This window comes from Mastomys coucha, unplaced genomic scaffold, assembly GCF_008632895.1.
Source record: "Mastomys coucha isolate ucsf_1 unplaced genomic scaffold, UCSF_Mcou_1 pScaffold5, whole genome shotgun sequence".
NCBI lineage: Eukaryota > Metazoa > Chordata > Mammalia > Rodentia > Muridae > Mastomys > Mastomys coucha.
In genome coordinates, this window is record NW_022196911.1 from 80,170,555 (window position 1) to 80,176,801 (window position 6,247).

The window sequence follows — 6,247 nt, forward strand, 5'->3', positions numbered from 1 at the left end:
TATGTTCATGGGCATCTTTTTCTTAAGGTTAGGGAAGTTTTCTTCTATAATTTTGTTGAAGATATTTATTGGTCATTACATTGGGAGTCTTCACTCTCTTCTATATCTATTATCCTTAGGTTTGGTCTTCTCATTGCATCCTGGATTTCCTGGATGTTCTGGGTTAGGAGCTTTTTGCTTTTTGCATTTTCTTTGACTGTTGTGTCAATGTTTTCTATGGTGTCTTCTGCCCCTGAGATTCTCTCTTCTCTCTCTTGTATTCTGTTGGTGATGCTTGCATCTACGACTCCCGATTTCTTTCCTAGGTTTTCTATCTCTTGGGTTGTCTCTCTTTCTGATTTCTTTATTGTTTCTATTTCAATTTTTAGATTCTGGATGATTTTGCTCATTTCCTTCACCTGTTTGTGTTTTCCTGTAGCTCTTTAAGGGATTTTTGCGTTTCCTCTTGAAAGGCTTCTAGCTGTTTACCTGTGTTCTCCTGTATTTGAGGGTGCTATTTGTCTTTCTTAAAATCCTGTATCATCATGATGAGAAGTGATTTTATATCTGAATTTTGCTTTTCCGGTGTAATGGTGTGTCTAGGACTTGCTATGGTAGGAGTATTGGGTTCTGATGATGCCAAGGAACCTTGGTTTGTATTGCTTATATTCTTATGCTTGCCTCCTACCATCTGGTTATCTCTAGTGCTACCTGCCCTTGCTAAATCTGACTGGAGCCTGTCCTTCCTGTGATCCTGGTTGTGTCAGAACTCCTCAGAGTCAAGCTGTCTCTGTGATCCTGTGATTCTGGGATCCTGTGATCCTTGTTAGAGCACCTGAGAGTGGAACTTCCTCTGGGTGTTTTGGAACTGGCTGTGGAGCTTGCACCCAAGGTCTGCTCAGGGCACCGGCTGGCCCAGACAGACCGGAAGTAACCTGAGCCACTGGACTGGCAAGAATTCCTGTGTGCCTGGTTTCGCTGGTCCCAGCTACTCTTAGTGTGGGACAGATGTTGTGTCCTCCTCACCTCTGATCTTAGGAGTGTTAGAGCGCCTGGGAGTGGAGCTTCCTTTGGGTGTTTTGGGACTGGTTGCGGAGCTTGCACCCAAGGTCTGCTCAGGACACCAGCCCAGAGAGCTAAATAAATCTTTAAAAAAAAAAAAAAAAGACATATCTTATTAAGAAAAGCAAAATAAGCCAAGCATGGATAGGCAGGGCATTCCTGGCTGTGTAAGCTATGGGTACGTCCCCACTGTCCTCTGTCTGCAGCCGTCCCAGTGGGGCCTCCAAGCACTTCCCTAATGCCAGACTTGGGGCCTCTGCCCAGATCTTTATTAGCCATCCATCTATATCCATCTATTGTTTGAATTTTGCACCTTTTGCCCGTTTTTCATAGACTGGTTTTATTATGTTGATTCCTTGTACGTTTTGAATGTGAGTCCTTCATTAGGAATGCCCTGCCTACCCAAGAGAAATGAAAACATGGCCCATGAAGCCTGTGACCATGCACATCAGCCTTATACACCCTCTCTACAGATGTGAGGGGACACAGAGAATGTGATATTAGACATACAGCTTGACGCTGACCGACCTAATAAAGACGAACAGACTACAAAACGCGCTGCATGAGAGATGCGCTGAGGGAGAGGAGCCTGACCAAAGCTGCTTGTTGTCTGACCTTTTTTATTAAAACATCCAGGAGTGGAGCCTGTAGCTCTGTAGTTAGTAAGTTATCCCTGGTCCCAGGGCCAGGGATGCACTGCCAATCAGAGTGGAGGAGGAAAACACCCTAAGCATGGAGGGCAACACACAGCCTTACTGAGAACCACTGAACCAGATGTTTACAGTGGCTGGGTTTCCATGGGGACCAGGAAATGGCTCAGTAGCTAAGCCCTGGCTCTTCTTCCAGAGGACCGGGATTCAATTCTTAGCACTCACATGGTGCTCATCAGTGACTCCACTTCCAAGGATGTAATACCCTCTTCTGCCTCTGCAGACACAAGGTGTGTGTATAGTGCACAGACACACAGGCAAGAACATGCAAAAGAAAAGATAAAACCCTACCCACCCACCCACCCACCCCAAAAGGGTGGATCTTGAGCTATGCTCGTTATACCTCAGTAACAAAGCGACACAGTGCCTGAGGAGTCAGCGAGGGGCAGGGGTGACTAGGGCACCGAGTAGCACAGCATTCAGGCTCTTCAGGTCACCTGCCCCAGCTGCCCTCTCTGATCACCTGTTTCTTCCTTTCTTTTGGTTCCCAGTCCTCAGCATTAGGGCTGCATCCCTCAGCTGCTGTCTCCCAGGCCTTCTAGGAAAGCTTAATAAGGCGGGGGGGTCCAGCTGCCCCCATCGCTCTTCTACCAGAAGAGGAACGCCAGGCACTGGGGCCTTTATCAGCAAATTGGAGTACAAGATGACACATTTTAGGGTCAAATCATATGACAACTGTCTTCATCTTACTGTTTTCTCTCTCGGAGTCTTCTAGAGCTAGCCGCTGTGGATTTGGCTCAGCTTAGCTATGGGTGGTGGTGGTGGTGGTGGTGGTGGTGGTGGTGGTGGTGGTGGTGGTGGTGGTGGAGGAGAAGGAGGAGTGGCTCCAGGTGAGCAGCCCTGACACAGTGCTCACAGTGCCGGGACATTCTCTGTGACCCTCCAGGTCATATCCTTGCCCTCCCCACAGGCCCAGACTGGAATTACTCAACTCCCAAGCAGCACTCCAGAGAGTAACCTCTACTGTGCAAACAGGGGCCCTCAAGGAGTTCCCACAAGTCATTGCTGTTTGGAGTGAAGATGTCTCACTCCTAACCCTCAACACAGCTGCACAGGCTCAAGCCACAGGAGTGTGTGCACAGCCCCCTGGGTGGGGACTTTGGTCACCAAGCCACGTGCTCAAAGCATCATGAACCAAACAACCTTCTCCTTCCATGCAGGCTCATAGATGGGCTCCACCCTGGATAGCTGTGGGAACTGCCCTCCTGACTATGACTGAGCACTCGGAGGCAGGTTCTCACTCCTTCCAAGGTTCATGCTGTCCCCAAGCCGATTCCTAGGTCACTTGTAGGCAGTGGCACTGGGGTGGAGACTTCTCAGGCTGGTCCACACTACCCTACAGTATCTGCATATTAAACTACCAGGAACAGTGCTGCCTTCAAAGGGAGAGGATCAAAATGCTGTCATCTTTTAATTTAATCCTTTTGTTGCGTCGGATGGTCTTAAGAGGGATGAGAGATCCAAATAAAAATGGAAACAAACTATATCTTTGCGGCTGTTACGTTTTTAGTCTTTTTTTTTTTTTCTCAATTTGGGCCATAAAATAGGTCAGCTCCATTACTGATCAGCCTTCCCACAAATATTTAAAACAAATTGAATTGCACACCCAATACCCATCACAATTACACCAGGCACAATAACTAAATTAGCAATTCAACAAAATAATTGGAAATGCGATTCTCTATTCCACCAGTCTCCCTCGAGGCTTTAGCCGATCTATGGGGGAAAACTCAGCTTTCCTAATTCTGCAGCTAATTAGAGGCACACTTGTAAATGAAGTTGTTTGTCTTGAAGTTGAAATTCTCTTCTGGGGGTGGGGGAGAGGCAAGGGGCGACCACAAGTCCTCGTTGTGGAAGGAGTGTATGAACGCAGAGCCTCACAGAATGGAAGTCCAGCTTCCAATGAGCAGCCCCGTCTGCAGTTAATAAAGCGTCAGCATTTCACTATCACCGAAATGTAATGAACTTCAGAAGGGCCAGCCTGGTGCTCAACTTCGTAAATAAAGAAGCACGCGTGTTTATCGTACTCACAACTGTCAGGGACCACAAGAAACGTCAGAACCAGAATGACGCAGTAGCCATCAGTGACAGAGCCCACAGCTGCTGCTAGCTCCCCCTGACCTCCTCTTGGAACAGAAAACCAAGGGTTTACCCCAAAAGGAACATAGGGCATGCTCCTCTCTGAACCGATCCCCCTGGCCACTGGAAGCCAAGGCAGGACCTCCTGGCCAGAGCACAAATTCCCATGGCCTACTTGCCCAGGCCATTTCGAGAAGCAATCTCAAGGCTTAGGGCGTCCTTGGCCTCGTTTTGCTCCTCCTGGAAAGAAGAGTTCCGTCTAATTATATAACAGGAACTAGGGCTTACATCTGTCCCCTCTCACCCTCCTCCTCCAGGATTGAGATATGACCTTAAAACAGTCTCTACGGGGCTCCCGAGGCTTGAGGGGCCAACCACGGGATGTTCTGCCCTGTAGGAAATGTGAGCGCGCGCATGCACACACACACACACACACACACACACACACACACACACACACATACACACACACACACCCCGGGCCTGGGCCTCCTGGGAGCAAAGCTTTTCAAGGCAGGTGCCTCACAGAATCCTAGGAAAACACTGCAGCTTGTTAGGTGGGAGTGCAGAGAGCCCCTGTTCCTGCTAAGGCACCGATAAGTGGATTCAGAATCCCCTACCCCTTTCTGCTTATCTTCTCAAACAATACCAGCCCGGAGTTATCACACTCAAAAGTGTTCCCTATTAGGCTTCCGTGGGGCTCTTAAAGCCAAGTGCAGCATGCTACAACGTGAAAGGACACAGGAGTCAAACTGGAAAATAATTGTGTGGCTTCAGGGATTCTGTCCCCACCTAATCCCTCGGGAGAGGCTTGCCCTCCCACAAGCACTCTGGGCACCAGACACCTGACTACCCACAGCAGCACTTTCGCTTACCCCAGATCCTAGGACTGAGAACTCCCGAGACACAACACTTCCACGTCTCACAGGGCCTGCGAGCTTGGCCTGTGGAGCCTGGCACAGGTGTGTGAATCACAGGCCTGTCTACCCCGGGACAGCTGGAGCTCTGGCTTGCCCGACAAGTCACAAAAAGATGGGGAGTAGTGGGCTGGAGCGATGGCTTAAGAACGCCTTTAATCCTAGCACTTGAGAGGCAGAGGCAGGCAGATTTCTGAGTTCGAGGCCAGCCTGGTCTACAGAGTGAGTTCTAGGACAGCCAGGGGTATACAGAGAAACTCTGTCTCGAAAATACAAAAAAAAAAAAAAAAAAAAAAAAGCACTGACTGCTGTTCCAGAGGTTCTGAGTTCAAATCCCAGCAACCACATGGTGGCTCACAACCATCTGTAACAAGACCTGATTCCCTCTTCTGGTGTCTGAAGACAGCTACAGTGTACTCACATATAATAAATAAAACAAATCTTTAAAAAAAATGAAGAGTAGTTATACAAAGCTGAACTGTCCTGCAGCCTTAGGTAGCCCCACTAAGTGTTCAAAAGCTACTCCTAGCTAGTGACACTGCAAGATGAAAGGGCCAGAATGAACCTTACCTAGAACGTTCCATCAGATAGCTAGATCTACATGCCCCAAGTCACTCCTAGAGTCAGAAGACCTCGTAGGCTTCCCAGACATCACCACCAGACAGAGCAAGGCCCATGTGTGGACATCACCTCAGGACAAAGGGAGTCCCACACCTGGACTGGACATCACCTCAGGACAAAGGGAGTCCCACACCTGGACTGGACATCACCTCAGGACAAAGGGAGTCCCACACCTGGACTGGACATCACCTCAGGACAAAGGGAGTCCCACACCTGGACTGGACATCACCTCAGGACAAAGGGAGTCCCACACCTGGACTGGACATCACCTCAGGACAAAGGGAGTCCCACATCTGGACTGGACATCACCTCAGGACAAAGGGAGTCCCACACCTGGACTGGACATCACCACAGGACAAAGGGAGTCCCACACCTGGACTGGACATCACCTCAGGACAAAGGGAGTCCCACACCTGGACTGGACATCACCACAGGACCAGCAGGCCTGGAGCTGCCTGGACCTCTCTGTGGAAAACAACTGCAGAACTGAGTTAACTGCTCTGACCTCCTATCGCACCACCTGTAGGCGAATGCACCCGCCCTCCGGGGCTCTCTGGCCCAGGAGGAAGCATCCAGAACACCACAGCCAAATCCACAGCAAAGTAAGCCACACCTGAAAGTGGGTTCCAGGTCAGGCTTCCAGGTGTGACCGTGGCAGCGGGTGTGACTGTGGCAGTAATGCTGGGACTAAGGGAACACAGCTCTCTAGGCCTCAGCCAGAGCCCACCTCACAGTAGGTAGGTAGACAGATAAGAACAGAGCCAGGAGCAATATCCAGAACACAGCCTGTGAGCTTCCTAAGGTAGCCACTGCCTAGTAAAGACCCTAAAAAATAGGGCTGGCTGACCCATCTAATTCACTTCTCCAACTAAAAAAAAA